Source organism: Saimiri boliviensis, chromosome 16 (assembly GCF_048565385.1).
Source record: "Saimiri boliviensis isolate mSaiBol1 chromosome 16, mSaiBol1.pri, whole genome shotgun sequence".
In the NCBI taxonomy this organism is placed as follows: domain Eukaryota; kingdom Metazoa; phylum Chordata; class Mammalia; order Primates; family Cebidae; genus Saimiri; species Saimiri boliviensis.
In genome coordinates, this window is record NC_133464.1 from 39,581,456 (window position 1) to 39,599,666 (window position 18,211).

General features: G+C 38.5%; 1 pseudogene; it reads right to left on the bottom strand.

Annotated features, from left to right (window-relative positions):
- Nucleotides 1–481: 481 nt before the first annotated feature.
- Nucleotides 482–4,250, bottom strand: LOC101039812 (spermine synthase pseudogene; annotated as a pseudogene).
- Between the last annotated feature and the right edge of the window lie 13,961 nt (nt 4,251–18,211).

Consider the following 18,211-nt stretch of genomic DNA (forward strand, 5'->3'; position numbering starts at 1 on the left):
GCTGGGCAACCTTCACGCTGCCAGACCAGAGCAGTCGTGGCTAGCGATTGTGGTCGTAAAGTCGAATGGTCATAAGTTGCATAGGTTGTAAGTCGATCAATACCTGTATTGTTCCTGCAGAACAAAACAACAATGTTCATTCCTCCAAATATCCAAATTGAAGAACTACCAAAACGAAAACAAAAAAGCACACAGAGAAATAAAAAGGAACAAAAATCACATGACAGGAGTAGGGGTGGGGGTGTCTCATGCATTTAGCAGTCTTCACTGTGCTGTCTGAGCATCCTTCACCTGACTTTCAAAAAAATAACACCCTGAGTTCATCAAAATGTACATTTTCTGTTTTTTTAAAATTAAAAATAATAATGTTAAAAAGGAAAACTTTAAGGAATTCACGTTCAATTGCCTAACTTATTTCAATGTCATGTACAGCATATAGACGAAGCTATTTTTAGCCCATGTATTTAGGAGATATTCATCTTCAAGGTTTAGCTTTCTTCCAAACAGTGTAAAATACCTACAATTCCAAGTATGAAGGGACACAGATGATCTCCTTTGAGAATTCCACAGGGCAATACAGGCACCCAAGTGGTTCCTTATAGAGAAACAGTGCTTCCATCAGATTGACACAGTTCCCCTGTGTAAAATATTTCCATCCTGTTTCAATACTTCCATTGAGAAGTCAAGAATCAGTCTGAGAAACTCCCATGTAGAATCTTCTGGAGATGTGGCGATTGGAACAGCTGTCAGATCATTAATCACATAATCAAATTCTCTCCCTTCTTTGGTGTACCTCTTCAGTATGGGAATACAATCTTCTATTAGAACCTGATCACAGTCTCCTTGAAGATTGCCTGACATCGCCGCACATTTTTTGCGTATGTTTCTTACATCCATTGATGGATTGCCATTTGGTCAATTTCTACCATAGTGATCATCTTTGGTTTTAGTCTGACTGTTTCATATAATATGTCCCCAAATCTGCCTCCCAGAATGAGTACATCTTGGGCAACGTAATCTTCTTTGCCACTGCCCATGATGGCCTGGGTATAGGCCAAATCACTCTCTGCCAAGTTAACATCCCCACTAAGGATGAGAATATTTCCAAATGGCTTCAACTGTAGAGTTTTTATATTTTGGTAAGGTAAATCTTCGTCATATGCCACTTCATCTATGTCATATTCAACAAGGCACCCACTGGCGGTGGGCTACTATCTGTCCATGGCTCTTCCTCAAACTGTGGGTGGTAATCATTTCACCCGCCCAGTACTGTCCTGACTCGATTCTTTCAGTCTTTCTTCTACTTTGTTCCAAATACTGTTCCTCTTTTCTTTGCCTTGCACATCACTATTGTAACTCTGAAGGTCCAGCCACACCAATCCATGTAGGTAAATTCTCAAATTGGCAAAGCTGCCATTCTTATTTGTGTAGGTTGCTAAATAGCCACGGTCCTGCCAGGTGTGTGCCGACTCCACCATCCCCTGCTCCTGGAAAATGGACTGGAGGCCTTTTAGAATGGTCTCACCAACAGCTTTGGCGCCAAGCGTGAAGTCAAGTGTGTTGTGCCGTGCTGCTGCCGTAGCAAGGAGAGGCTCTGTGCCATGCTTGGGGGAGCGGCTGCAGGAGACTGGGGGGCTGTGTGGTGTGTCAGGCTGTAGCCGGTGGGGAATGCACTGTCCCTGAAGAGGACAGCGATGTCTTTCTTATAATAGTAACAGTGATCTTTTAAAAATGTATATGGCAAATACAAATGTTATTTCAGAAAGCACATGCCCTAGATTTTTTTCTGCGAATACTTTTATATCTGCAAGAAAACATTAGTAAAATCTAAGTTTTTTTCAGGCTCTTTGAATTTGGATTTATATTTCTTTTAAATATATCTCTGAGTTTTGATTTGCTTTAACATTGGTGAAGGAAGTTGTGGTCCATTTGGGTTTTATCTGCAAGACATTTAGATTAAAATGGCTGTAAAAGTCAAGCATTTATAACGTGATACTAATAGGTAACTTTTATTGAGTATCTACTATATACTGAGCAGTTATCTAAGTGCTTTCTGTATGTTAACTCCCTTATTCCTCATAAAAATTCTGATGAGGTATTATTAAACTTATTTCACACTACAGGGGACTAAAGGGACAGAGAAGTTAAGTAACTTGCCCAAGGTCACACAGCCAACGAGTGGTAGAGTCAAGACTCTAACCAAAAAATCTGGCTACAGAGCCCCCATATGTAGCCACTAAACTATCCTGCCATTTTGTCTTACTGATTGTCTGAGATACATAAGATTTAAAATACTAGGTGATGACCAACAGTTTTTTTTTTTTTTCTTTTTTTTCAATTGCATTTTACGTTTTGGGGTACATGTGATGAACATGCAAGATTGTTGCATAGGTACACACATGGCAGTGTGGTTTGCTGCCTTCCGTCCCCTCACCTGTATCTGTGATTTCTCCCCATGCTATCTCTTCCCACCTCCCCACCCCCCCGCCCCTCCCCCATTTCCCCCCAACGGACCCTAGTGTGTAGTGCTCCCCTCCCTGTGTCCATGTGTTCTCATTGTTCAACACCCGCCTATGAGTGAGAATATATGGTGTTTGATTTTCTGCTCTTGTGTCAGTTTGCTGAGAATGATGGTTTCCAGGTTCATCCATGTCCCTACAAAGGACGTGAACTCATCGTTTTTGATGGTTGTGTAATATTCCATGGTGTATATGTACCACATTTTCCCTATCCAGTCTATCATCGTTGGGCATTTGGGTTGGTTCCAGGTCTTTGCTATTGTAAACAGTGCTGCAATGAACATTCGTGTGCACGTGTCCTTGTAGTAGAATGATTTATAATCCTTTGGATATATACCCAGTAATGGGATTGCGACCAACAGTTTTTGACTTTGACCTGATGTCTGTTGAAGACATCTAGCATTGGAGGACTATGGGGAAAAAAAAAGAAAATCTTTAAAAATTAAAAAAAATACAAATTATTTTCTAGTGTTCAATAGGGTAGTTTAAAATATTCACGCTTTTATTAATTTTGTATAATAGCCCCATGTCCAATTATAAGGTTGTATATTTTAAACATCCATGTTTCTATAATACCACCTAGAGGTTTACAGAATTAGTTCTGCCATACTTAAAAACAACAGCTTGAGCAAAAAAGCACTGGACTATTGAAGGGATAACTTCTAAAAGACATTCTTAGAAAAAGAACATTTTCTGAAATGTTTGCAATAGTCAATGTCATATTATGATGTTGTCTGCCAGTGCACGTGCTACTGTTTCCTCCTTCTACATCTTTTAAACCATCTAACAGAGCATTGTGTGGTTCTGAACATTTACATTCAATTTGTTAAATGTCACCGGGGAAAAATAAAACAGAGAGGACATCAGCTAATAATGTACTTTTACATTCCGTCATCCTATGCATGGTTCCATGTCTCACCATGCTGACCTAATTTGCCATGACAGGAACATGGCCCTGATTTCAGAACATTCCAACTGTGGCAATCACTAAACCTGATTGGGATTTTTTTGCCCCCTTAGCAAATTGAACCAGATTGCTTTTCTCAGGACCATTTGAGATGGGTGTCTGTGAAAGAGACGGGTGGGCTATGATGGAGAGTTGAGAAATGGAGCTTTTATATTACAAATATACTGAAGCTTTATGTAAATGTGTATCATTACAGGGTGACTGATTTTTGCTGTGAAGGTAGATTTGGGGAGAAAAAATTTAAAAAGCATATTTTATTAACACTTCCTAATGTGTGGCCTTGGACAAACTTCTTTCCTGAGTTTCCTTAAGTCTAAAATGAGGATGATAATAATATCTATATTTCAGAATTTATCAGACAATTAGATGAAGAGTCACTCTAAGCATTTAGAACAATATCTGGCATTCAAAAATACAGATTCTGGTTGCTGTGATTTTTACTTTAATATTTTTGATATAAAAATTATTCTATGTTTACAAGAATAATTTATCTTTATATTCTTTGGCTGGCTGATCAACTGCAATATATAGATTATATTATATTTCTATAACAATTTATGGTGTATCAGTACTTGATCATAGGCACATAGTTTGTAGGTATGTTTCAGGCCTCAGCAGCCCACAGGTAAAAGTGTTGTTTCATCAAGATTAATAGTTGGCTTTTGACAGTACCTGGACCCCATCTGTTTACCCACAATGTCAGCATCCATGTTTTTACATTTTTCTAGTAGCTCCACGTGATTACGATAAATTTTGTTCACCATCTACTATGTGAACTTCTCCATCAAGATTCCTCAATAGCGCCCATGCCAGGAGCCCTTGGGAGACTGATAAACTGTCCACAGCTGTGCTACCTGAAGGTTTTGAAGACATGGGGCAGTGATGTGGACAAAAGTGTCTCTCCCCACCCCTAAACTCTTAGGCAGCTTTTGTTTCTTGGGTCCTGGAAGGGGCCCCACCTGAGCCCAGAATCTCACACTTGGTTTGTCATCTCCCTAGACCTCTCAGATAGGAGAATATCTTGTAGATACTGAACTGGAACTTTAAAAGTTCCCCTACTGGAGTCATATTACCTTCAAGATTTGAACATTTTATTTTCAAGTTCTGAGAGAGGGAGAACCCTGATGGTTCCTGGAACAGAAAAATTTAGTTGGCATTCGTTTTTTGAGCTCTTTAGTGAGGCTGTGGCTTTGCAGAGAGGTGCCTAAATAATGATTTTAAAAAATATGTTAAGAAGTGCGCCTGGAGACTGGAAGAGAAGTTCTCAAATTTTTTATCTCAAGATGCTTTTTTACCCTTAAGAAATTATTGAAGACCTTAAAAAGCTTTTGATTTCTGTGGGTTATTGATACTTAACTTACTTGAACTTTAAACTGAGAAGTTATAAAATAATGAAATCTACAGTCATGTGTCATTTAATGATGGGGCTACATTCTGAGAAATGTGTCATAGGTGATTTCATCATTGTGGGAACATCACAAAGGGACTTTTCTTTATAACCTTATTCTCTAAACTTTTTTCTACTTTTACAATTGTTTATTTTCCTTTACTTTGTAAATTTTTTTGTTGTTGTTAAAAACAAAGACACAAACACACACATTAGCCTGGGTCTGCACAGGGTGAGGCTCATCGATATCACTGTCTTCCACTTTCATATCTTGTCCCACTAGAAGTTCTCCAGGGGCAATAACATATGTGGAACTGGCATCTCCCCTAACAATGCCTTCTTCTGCAATACCGACTGAAGGACCTGCCTGGGGGCTGTTTTAGTTTTTTTTTTCTTTTTCTTTTTGTAAGCAGAAAGAGTACACTGTGAAATAATAACAAAGTATAGTAGAACGGACTATGACAACTGTACTACCTAATGTAGTCTCTTTCTCCTTCTTCTGCTACCTAACATGTTGAACCCTATGAGTGAGATCAGATAGTTATAGAAAATATAAAGATACTATATTAGTCCATTTTTGCACTGCCCTAAAGAAACACCTGAGACTGGGTAATTTATAAAGGAAAGAAATTTAATTGACCCACAGTTCAGCATGGCCGGGGAGGCCTCAGGAAACTTACAATTATGGCAGAAGGCAAAGGAGAAACAAGTACCTTCCTCACACGGTGGCAGGAAAGAAAGAGAGAAAGTGAAGAGGAAAGAGTCCCTTGTAAAACCAACAGATCTCATGAGAACTCACTCACTATCATGAGAAGAGCATGGAGGAAACTGCCCCCATGATCCAATCACACCTCCCACCAGGTCCCTCCCTTGATACATGAGAATTACAAGTTAGTTACTTCCAAGATACAATGGGGGTACAGGCATTGGATAAATTCTCTCATTTCAAATGGGAGAAATTGGTCAAAATGAAGGGGCTACAGGCCCTGTGCAAGTCTGAAATCCAGTGGGGCAATCGTTAAACCTCAAGTTCAAAAATCTTTTTTGGCTCTATGGCTCACATCCAGTGCACACTGATGCAAGACGTGGGCTCCCACAACTTTGGGCAGCTCCACCCCTGTGGCTTTGCAGGGTACAGCACTCCCCAGCTACTTTCATGGACTGGTGTTATGTGGCTGTGACTTTTCCAGGTACACGTGCAAGCTGTTGGTGGATCTACCACACAGGTCTGGAGGGCAGTGGCCCTCTTCTCACAGCTTCACTAGGCAGTGCCCCAATGTGGACTCTGTGGGAACTACAACCCTACATTTCTCTTTCAGACTGCCCTAGCAGAGGTTTTTTTCATGAAGGCTCAACTCCTGCAGTAGACTTCTGCGTGGACATCCATGTGTTTCCATACATCCTCTGAAACCTAGGCCGAGGTTCCCAAAGCTCAACTCTTGTCTTCTGTGTACCCAAAGGCCCAACACCACATGGAAGCCACCAAGACTTGGGGCTTGCAGCCTCTAAAGCAATGGCCTGAGATGTATGTTGGCTCCTTTTAGCCACAGCTGAAGCTGGAGCAGCTGGGACACAGGGTGCCATAACTCGAGGGCTCACAGAGCATCAGGGCCTTGGGCCCAGCCCACAGAACAATTTTTCCCTCTTAGGCCTCTGAGCCTGTGATGAGAGGGGCTTCTTCGACGTTCTCTGACATGCCCTGGAGATATTTTCCCCTCTGTGTTGGTGATTAATATTCAACATTACTTATGCAAATTTCTGCAGCTGGCTTCAATTTCTCCTCAGAAAATGAGTTTTTCTTTTCTACCACATGGTCAGAAATTTCCAAACTTTTGCAAAAATTCCAAACGTTTATGCTCCGTCACCTCTTGAATGCTTTGCTGCTTAGAAATTTCTTCTGCCAGATATCCTAAATCAGCTGTCTGAAGTTCAATGTTCCACACTTCTCTAGAACGGGGACAAAATGCCACCAATCTCTTTGCCATAGCATGGCAAGAGTCACCTTTGCTCCAGTTACCAAGTCGTTCCTCATCTCCATCTGAGACCACCTCTACCAGGACTTCATTGTCCACTTCACTATCAGCACTTTGGTCAAAACCATTCAACAAGTCTCTAGGAAGTTCCAGACCTTCCCACATCTTCCTGTCTTCTTCCGAGTCTTCCAAACTGTTGCAGCCTCTCCTCATTACCCAGTTCCAAAGTCACTTCCATATTTTCAGGTTATCTTTATAGCAGTGTCCCACTCTTCAAGGTACCAATTTCCTGTATTAGTCTGTTTTCACACTTCTACAGAGTATATGTGAGACTAGGTAATTTATAAAGAAAAGAGGTTTAGTTGACTGACAGTTCCACATGGTGGGAAAACCATAAAGATGGTAGAACCAAGTACCGTCTTCACAAGGCAGCAGGAAAAGAGAATGAGAGTGAACGGGGAAGAGCCCCTCAGTGAGTTCTCGAATCTCATGAGAACTGAGTGTTATGAGAACAGCATGGGGAAAACCGCCCCCATAGTTCAATCACCTGCCATCAAGTTCCTTACATGACACATGGGGATTACAATTCGAGATGAGATTTGGGTGAGGACACAGCCAAATCATATCAGATGCTTGATTTCTCTTCATGTTTGAGTGAAGTGTGCTTAAATTAGTAACTGCACTATTCCCCATCAATTTTGGGGGGTTTGTAATAACTAGATCCCTTTGCTGTATCTCTTTGTGTGTGTGTGTATTTGTGTGTGTGTGTGTGTGTGTGTGTGTGTGTGTGTGTGTGTGTGTACATGTTTATATATGTATAATTTTAGGAATATTTTCTACTCAAAATCTTTGAAATTATTTACATTTTAAGACTCTAGGGCCAAAGAGTTTTTATAGATGAAATAAGGAGTTTGAGATTTTTCCTGCACTATAGCTCGCAATAAGTCCATGAAGCCTGAAAGAAAGCCTTTGTGCCATTTATTTATTACCTCACCTCTCCTTGTGTCTCAGTTCCCAAAACTTCTCACTTCCTTCTAACCCCTAACAGTATCCTCACCATGCCACCTTTTGTATATAGAGCCAGCAAGGTTACTGATCTGCCAATTCCCCATCATTTTTTTGGGGGGGGGTCTGTAATAACTAGATCCCTTTTCTGTGTCTCTCTCTGTGTGTGTGTGTGTGTGTGTGTGTGTGTATGTGTGTGTGTGTGCTTGCTTATGCATGTACAATTTTAGGAATATTTTCTACTCAAAATATTTGAAATTATCTAATTTTAAGACTCTAGGGCCAAAGAGTTTTTATAGATGAAATAAGGAGTTTGAGATTTTTCCTGTTCTTCTTCTTTCTTCATAAATAATTGATTTACAATACTGTGCCTAATCCATATTACTAATATGATGTACTGGATTTCTGCTGTGAGTCCTTTTAGACCTATTCTTCATTCTATTTCCTGATCCCTACTCTCTGCTTCTGGTGGGGCTTATTTGGAAAAGAACAGCAAGCTTCCTTGCTCACTGGTTACCTCACTCACTGATTTTTGCCAATCAGATAAACCAGCTCTGGGCATCAGAGGGGAGGGTTAAAGGTGAGGTTGGTTCCCTGCCTGCAGATTTGCCAAGAAATGACCACCTGCTTTAATCTAAGGTTATGGCTCTGCCGAGTGGCCTGGTCCCCGCAGCCTCCCTTGTCTCTTATTTCCTTTGATTGCTCTACCTCCTTTAGACGCGGAGACAGCGATGGCTTTCTACTCCTATTAGCTGTAGATGTTGTGTTCTCTCTGTGGCTTCCCTACATGTCATCCACAGCTTTGTAAATAGCTTGTTGAACGTTGCTCTCATTAGGCAGTGAGCCACCTGTTCTCACCAGGAGCATGACTGGTTATACATGGCTGTCTTTAGTTTATCAAACCCAGTTTCTCAGCAGTAATATAAGTCCCTGTCATCTTATTTATAATGCTGCATCTAGAACCCGGCATCTGAAATTACTCAAAGGTTAAGTGTACTATTTAATTCTTGAATATAGAGCTTGCATACCTGACTTCCTAACACCAGGGAAGGGCAAAATCATCAGACCTCATTTCAGGGGCTTGTAATTATTTGCCCAATATTTCCCTTCCTCCCGTCCTTCCTCCTTTACTCCTTGCCATCCCTTCTCCCTTCTTTCCTTCCCAAACATGTATCTCAATCTGGGAAACTATATCCAATAATCTTGTGTGGATTAGCAATCGTAAAAGAGCTTAGAAATATTTAATGTGAGAATAGTTTTCTTTTGAACCAAGATAGAGCTTTGAAGACAGTTCTTTCTTATCTTGGATGATAGCAATTCAGTGGATACAATATTTCAAAGATCAGGCCCAATACATGATGGAAAGCTGATGAAAATAGCTCTTGAGTTAAAGCTGGGTAAAACCAGTGGCGTAGAACAGTAATTGATAAGAATAGGGTTTTGGCTAGGAACGTCTTAAACTTATGGTCAGTTTAAGATAGTGAGATCTGCCCAGGAGAATTCTGAGTCTGAACTGGCTCACAGCAGAGAAAACATCCAATCAAGTTCATCATCTCTTAAATAAAGAGCAAACATTAGATCTCAGGCTAATATTATAACTGAGACTGTGTAAAAGCTATCCTGAATATTACATGAAGATGGCTGTCAAGATAACTGTATATTCAATAGCACATCAAGGATTTCCTTATTGACGGGATAAAACACTGGGACCAAATCAGCAGCTGGTGTGATAATGCTGTTTTACATGTGCTTGGGATGATTCTGCCAAATATGTTCAGCTTTGCATTTTACTTCATAGAGGAATTCTTGTTTCTCTTAAGGAGTACAGTAAAAATGAATGATCTCTGTGTAGAAACACTGGTTATTTACACGGTCTCTGTATAGAAATATTGGATATTTAAAATATAGATCTCATCTATGGAAACTATTTCACTTCAAATAATTTGGACAGTCACCAAATTCTTTGAGGGTTGCCTTATGTCATTATTGGAAAGTGTACCATGGGCTTCATTTTACATCTCCAATATCAGTCCAGTGTATTTGCTTTCATAAAATTTTGGCTGTGCCTGCCACTGAATTTGAGAGAAGTCTCCAAATTATTGAATCAGATGCTTCCCCTTCCCTCACACTCCCTTCATTTTCCAATGATCAAAATTATACCAATTGTTCAAACCAAACACAGATTACAACTTCTCAAGAAGCTTTACCAGATCCCCCACGTCCTAACTAATGACCTCTTTCCATTTTTTAGTATAAGGTCTTACATACACCTCTACTGAACCCTTATTTCCTCCTTCTTTATAGTATAGAAATATTAAAGAGCTAATGCACAGCAAAATGAACTATCAATGGAGTAAATGGACAACCTACAGAATGGGAGAAAACTCACACAAACTATGGATCTGACAAAGGTCTAATATCCAGCATCTCTAAGGAATGTAAACAAGTTTACAAGAAAAAAACCAAACAACCCCATTAAAAAGTGGGCAAAGGACATGAAAAGTCATTTTTCAAAAGAAGACATTCATGCAGCCAACAATCATATGAAAAAGAGCTCAGTGTCACTGATTGTTAGAGAAGTGCACATCAAAACCATAGTGAGACACTATCTCACACCAATCAGAATGACCATTATTAAAAAGTCAAAAAATAACAGATGCTGGTGAGGTTGTGGAGAAAAAAGGAACATTTTTACACTGTTGGTGGGAGTGCATATTTGTTCAACCATTGTGGAAGATAGTGTGGTGATTCCTCATCTGTAAGCTTCTTTAATGTAAGTTACTTATTTATTTTTAAAAAATCCAGTAGTAGCTTTCTGGTGCTTAATCAGGATTGTTGAGTAAATAAATTAGATTTAATAGGCAACTCTTTTTTAAAAAAAACATGCTCAAGTACTGTGCTCAATGATAAGATGTTCTAAGCTAGTTATAGATAGACTTTAGTGCTTAGCAAGCCACAAATAGAATACATAAAAAGAAAGATGCTTTCCCTCAATCTGTCTTTAAAAGAAAAAGCACTTTGGAGTCTATATAGAAAAAGAATTTCCCTATCTAACTGGAAAAAGTTCAATGATGTTGAGGAATTTTGAAGTTGATAGACCATTCGTGCAAAGGAAGATTCATTTGAATTACCTTCATTTTCAACAGATTGAGGGAACTTGAAATTTGTTAATGATAACACAGGTGAGAACATTCTAACTAGCCACAGTTTCCTTGTTTGAAACCACTCCTTGGTACGGGGTTTTCATGCACAGCATGCAAATGCATGTCATGTTCATAAATCCGATCACAAATGATGGTTTTACGACCAAACTGTATTTCTTCCAAACAAAGTGGCGGTAATATTTTTAAAAATCTGCAAGCCCTTTGAGAGTCTTCAAAAAGAATTTCATCATCTTTTCTCATTGAAGTGAAGATATTTATAACTGAGAGGATGCTGTATTGCCACTATGGGGAAGAATTGCATTCCTCACCTAAAATATAGCCACCAATAGTGTACATGTTTTGCATTTAGCATTCAAAATATATGGGGCACAAGATCTAAGTAGATGCAGTAGGATCTAGAAATTAGCCTAAGTCAGCTCTGGAGACCAGATTTAGGGAAGACTGTAAATCATACCTTTGGAATGCAACATTATTATTCAGAATACTCTGAAATGTACTATGGATCGGAAACCTATTTCTTAGCCTACAAGTTGTTTGTTCTCTAGGTTGTATCACACCCTCTGTGATTTCATAAAGGTGTGCTATTCAGGTTTGAAAGCCATTTTAGGATTTTTCCATAATACTGAGTTTCACAGATACAAAGTTCCCTGAGGGTCTATGGGTCTACAACTGTGTTTTTGTTGAGACAAAACATAAAGACTGAGGGATATTCTTTTCCAAGATGCTTTCCTCCCACTAATTCCTGGTAGAGGATAAGCTTTTAAAAGGTTTTCTTTTTCTTTTTTTGTCCTATGAAAGCCTCTATTGTACATTCTCAGCATAACATCTAGGGACATTTACACCATAATTTTGAAGAGCTCGTAGTGATTTCAACACTTCAGCAAAGGGCACAGTGAAACAATATTTTGGAAGACATCTTCATCAATTTATTGACCAGTGTAACCTCTGTCTTCAGCAGTGGCCTACGATTTAGATGAGCTCTGTTGCAAATGCAGCAGTGCCGTGTAGCCTCCTCTCTGGACCTGCTAGAATTATCAAATCATAAACAAGATGATGGGAGAGTGAGCTCTGATGATGGCCCTGAAATTTTCTTTAAGATGACCCTTCCTCATATAGACTGTGTGCTATGCATCCTGAATTCTGTAAGTGGTGCACAAATGTAACGCTCACTCGCATGACAGATGTTTGAATGTCTGAATCTACCTACTCATCTTCTGGCGCAGCGTTCTGTGTTTAACAGCCACACTGGCAAGAGTGTTCTGCCATTAATTTGTTCAACAGATGTCTTCTGAGTATCTATTTTGGAGCAGGCATGCTCTTATGCTGTGGCTGCCATGGTGACCACGTCCACGTCCCCATCCTCACCGTGTGTGTGTGCTTCTAGTGTAAGAGCAAAGCAATACACAAAGAAAGAAACAAATTCTGGAAAGTGGTAAATGCTATAAAGAAAAAGAAATAGCTTGAGGTTTTGTGTTAGGGAAGTGGTCATGGAAGTTGCCTCAGACTGTACCTAATAACATCTCTACTGTGGACATATATTTTATTTGAAACTACTTTTTAATTTGGGGCATGCAGGGAATACTATTTCAATGCCGAAGGGGTTTTCTTGGCCCATGATACATGTCTGCTCTGGTTTCTGTTGGGAAGTACCACTAGAACCCTCTGGATAAACTCCGCATAGACGGCAGCTCCACAGCCGAGTTCAGGATGGCAGTCATGCAGCGGGTAGCAGAGCTCTGCAGTCCAAATGTCAATATCCTGCTTAGACTGTTGATTACATTTGTGAAATGTAAATCTCTGAGCAATGACTCCTGGGATTGGCTAGAAATACACTTTCAAGATCCTTAGTGAGAAATGTGCCTTTTAAGGATTCTTGAAAAGATCAGGGGAGAATCCCTTCTCTTATTCAATTAATTGATTCTTTTATAAGGCAGTGAGACAAAATGTTCAGAATTCTAGGTGGCAGAAATTATCCAAAGGGATTTTCAAAAATAACTCTTTTGTTTACTATGCAAAATAATGTTAAGTAGGAATTAAATAAAACTCGCACTGTTTTCTCAGCTCTCTGTTGCTGAAGTTCCTGTTGCTCTGTTCCTCTGTGGAACATCTCATGCTTCCTTTTCTTTCCCTTGCTGCAACTTATTACATAGCTTCTTTTAAGACGAAACGATCAAGGTCTTGTTGTACTAAACTTTACTATCAGTCTTAGTGATAGTTTGTCAAGCTCAGCTTTTTCCACATGCAAACACACAAGACCTTTGGCCTGTAAGGCAGGACATTGCAGTGGTTTTAAGATGAAGGCTCAGTGAGGGAACTTCTTACAGCTCTGTTTGGGCTTCACAGATCTGCAGGGACAAAGTGGGCTGTTACTCTGAATCTTTATTCTTGCTTGTGAGTAGAATGTGTCAAAGAATACCAGCATTTGAATCACCAAAAGTAAAATCACTGACATCAGCTTTTCATCATATGTCCCCAAGTTTTAGAGTGGAAGCTGGAGTCAAGTGCTTACTCCTCCTCGTATGGCAGTCATATGCAGTCTTGGCTGTTGACACGCATATCGTTTTCTCTTGTACGGATTTATCTGTCTTCATTGGGGAGAGTTATTCTTGCTGATTACACTTCTACTCCTTTTGCATCCTTGTAGGATCAGAGTAAAGTGAGAAGAAAACAGAAAATTAAACCGATGGGACCTCCCTGTACAAAACACTAACTAGCATATTGCCATGAGACTTAAGTCTCATATTCTTTAAAGGTGTCCATTGTTTTGCTATTGCACTTCCATAGTTTAAATCATATTTCATTGAAAAACTATTCATATTAAAACCAAGATACGTGAACATTAGGATAATTTTTTTAATCCCGGGAAATTTCCTGATGAATAAATATGGAACTCAAACAGACTCTTATAAAACAGTTATGCAGTATTGTTGCCTTTTTTTCTTTTTGTTTTACCAGCAGAAGCATGCTAAAAGAAGCTTACTGTTTTGATGAGGTCAATATCAAAATGGCTTTTAAAGATGCAGGGTGGCTGGGCACAGTGGCTCACACCTGTAATCCCAGTACTATGGGAGGCTGAGGTGGGTGGATCATGAGGTCAAGAGATGGAGACCATCCTGGCCAACATGGTGAAACCTCATCTCTATGAAAAATACAAAAATTAGCTGGGCACAGTCGTGTATGCCTGTAATCCCAGCTACTCAGGAGGCTGAGGCAGGCGAATCGCTTGAACCCAGGAGGCAGAGCTTGCAGGGAGCCAACATTGTGCCGCTGCATTCCAACCTGGCAACAGAACAAAACTGTCTCAAAAAAAAAAAAAAAAATGTAGCGTAACAACACAAGTTAGATAGTTTGGAAATCCATTGATCAACTATGAAATGTTAATATTTTTGTATTTTGTAGAAACATTAACACTCCATGACACACGGTAGATAGAAGTGGTAAATATACTCATACTTCCTAGTAGGAACTAGGAAGGGGGATTAAAAAAATCTTTCATCCAAGTAAATTGGTATAATTGACATTGATATGAGATATAAGTATGGCTATATTGTATTTTTTTTCTGAAGAATTATTTTATATTAGAAAAAAGAATACTTGTCACATTAATTTTAGTCGTGTTCCAGGATTATCAAGGACAATGAGATTGTTCATGTGGACAAAACAATTTGTTCCCATCTATACTTTTAAGAGAAGAACTGCTCTGCAAGGCTTTAGTATTTGAAGCTGGATTTTAATAACTACTGTAGGTATAAATACCTTTTTTGCTTTTTTTTCTTAGTAAAATTTTTGTTTATATAACTGGCCTTGGATATCTTGGCTGACTGTATAAAATCAAATTTTAAAAAAAGAAAGCAGTGTAATTTTTATGTGACTATTAGGTTTTAATTCAACTCTGCTTTATTTTGAACAACAGAGCTATGAAAGTTAGTCAATACATATGATTGCATTATCTTGAGGGAATTTCAGTAATGTAATAAAATTGAAATAAGTTTTATCTGAAAAAAGAAACATGGGAATTTATAAAGTCTAACAGAAAGTCCCCAAACAATTAGGGTTATATGGTCTTTCAACAGGTAGATAATACAAATGAAATGTATTTTTTAAAAATAAGCCATACATATATAAAAATATGCCCACAGGTATTCCACTTGAAGTACCAGGGGTACCAAACATAAGGATTCACTCTGAGAAAAAAGGTGCACTTTTTGAATCAAATGCTCTAAAGAAATCAGACTGAGAACCAGCAGTATATTACATCAGGATTATGGCCAGGTATAGGGATAGGGCCTGGGGAGGTACATGTAAAATGTTGGTGTCAGTAGGGAGGCAGTTAGAAACTAACAATTCATGCAGAAATTCAAAGATAAAGAAAATGTCAGCCACAAGATCTCAAGTGGGTCAGATATCATGAATGAGGGATCATGGATTAAGGGTTTAGTGCAGGGGGTGTATTGTCAACAGAAAAGTTGCAAGAATTGCAAACAAAAACCACCACCAAAACCCTTTCTGTATACCCTACATTCAAGTTCACCATTTTAAAATGTTTTGCCAAATTTGTTTTTATAATCTCTCTCTCTGTATATAGTTCAGAAATACACCCCCCACATATATATACATAAACAAATACATGAGTATGTATATGTATATATATGAATATATGTATGTGGGTTGGTTGGTGTGTGTATGTGTGTGTATTTCTAAACTTGAAAATAACTTGGAGACCTATACCACCTTCCCCCTAATTATTTCCTAAGAGTAAGACCAAGAACCTTCACTTATATAGCCATAGCATTGTTATTAAGTTCAGAAAATTAACACTGATTGTAACACTGTTTTCAAATATACCTACTTTATTTAATTTTCACCAGTTGCCATTCTCGAGGGCATTTTTTTTTTCCCTGTGCTCTAGGATTCGAATCAAGATTATACACTGCATTTAGTTTTCATCTCTCTCCCTTCTTCCTCTCTTTTTATCTGGCAATTTGCTTTTTAATTGGGGGGAGTAACTTTTAATTTTGATATAATTTGCAACTTCTAGAAAAGGGCAAAAATATGAAGGACTTCTATAAATTCTTTACTCAGATTTACCAATTGTTTACATATTTATATATACACATGTATATTTGTGTGTATGTATATGCGTGTATGTATATATAAATAAATATGCAGGATGGTGAGGTCAGATAAAATAAGCTAGAACTACGTGAGGCAAAACTCAGAGGCACATCGTGACCTCTGAATGAATTAACATTTATTAAACTATGTTTTATATATGGTTTTCAGCACTCTGCCTCTACTTTCATGAAATTCTTTGAATCAAGAAAGCAACTTTACAATATTGATGGGAACCCAGGGCTCAGGCTGGATGGGGAAGCTATAGGGCAGTCTTGTGATTCAGCCTCTGCCAACCCAAGGTTCTAAATTGTAGGCTACAGCAAAGGTAACACGATAAACATTAGAATGTCGGCACAAAGAAGTCTTTTTGAACTTTTCTTTTTGGTATATTAAAACTTCTCCAGAGTTAATAAATTCATGAAGTCAGAGGGGACACAGAGTCTTCGTGTAAAGGAGTTGGGCAAAGATTGAACACTTGCGGGTCTAGTCACAGCCTCAATTAAACTCCAGGAGCCTTAGTTTAAGCCGCCTTCTTGAAGGTCATTTTCTATTGCTGACAATAGATAGGAGTCTGTTGGAATACTGAAGATTCAGCAGATACTGTATTTGGTATGTGCTAATTTACTGGAACTATATGATCTGATCTCATCAAGAAACTTTTGGATTTGTCACCAGACTGATTCAGATAAGCTAAATTCCCTTCAGCAAGACAAAAGAGGAAGTCATTTATGTAAGCAGAGATTCATTTTAGACTGACTCAGTTTTCTGAGATGGAGGCTGAGGACTTGAAAGATGCAGTTTTCACTGAATTCCACAAACTGAAGCAGACACAAATGAAAAAGTGACTGGCACATAGTAGGAGCTGAAGTTATTCTTGTTAAAATTATACTCTGATGTTGAATCACCTTTAAATCTGCTTCTGATTTTTTTAAAGGGCTAATCATGAAAGGATGTGGGAGAATATGAATTGTTTCTCTCACTGACTGCTTACTTATTTTACATTTTCACATTTTGTGAAGTTGAAGAGAAGAAGTAAAAGGAAATGACGCCCTAGCCTGCCGATTTTTTTATTTGTTACAAGCTGAGAACCAGTCCCACTTAGTATTAAACAGTTGTTTAAAAATGTCTTGGGTTTATAGGTGCATTGATTTTTTTTCAATCCCTGCTCTACCAATACCTTGAATAACAGATAGTATTTCTGTTTGTGGAACTCTATTACTTTAATTCTCTTAAAATGTTTTGTAATCTGTGCCGTTTTTGCTTGCTGGCATTTATTTTTTCCAAGCGTTTGTATTTTTACCCCCACTTTTTTGAGCATTTGTCATTTATCTTCTAGTTTCCATCATAAGGCTATTAAGATTTAAGTCAATCCTTTCATGAGGGTAGGAAAAACCTATGCAAGAAGAACATACACCTCTACAGAGCTAGGATTGAATCTCCTACCTCTGATACCCCTCCTCTAAGTCCTTAGTCCATCCTTGTTTGTGAATGCAAATATAAATCACCAAGGGCCGCCCATAGGCCATGAAAATTACACATCTCTAGGGTAGTCTTGAGTCTTCTCGTAACTGACTTGCTCTACTATTTCACACAGAAAACATCTTTAACGTGGAAGAGAAAATTTGATCCTATGGAACTATGCTATCTTTTCATTGGGAGCACTTTTCATACTCAGAGCCAAAAAGAGATTTATATCTAATTCTGGATGACAAAGGCAAGAATACAGTTACACAGGGGAAATTAGGCTTAAATCTTCTCTAAAAAAAAAATAGTGAACATGGTCACAAACAGGTTTTTAAAATGTCAAACGCTATTTCAGTGTAAAGGTATATTGGAATGTACCTGTCCCTCGTCTAGGGAATCCTATAAAGATTTTCTTAGTATCCTAAATGCCCCTGCCTAAAAGTTTTACATTTTTAGAATTGATCATGGCCTTCAAAGGTTTAGCATTAAGCAGAATGCATGACAATGACAAGACCGTGGAATATTTAAAATTATTTCTCAAGTTTAAGCACCCACATTTTAATTTTAATTCAAGGAAATAAGGTATATTTGAACAATCTTTGATGTATAAAGAGTCG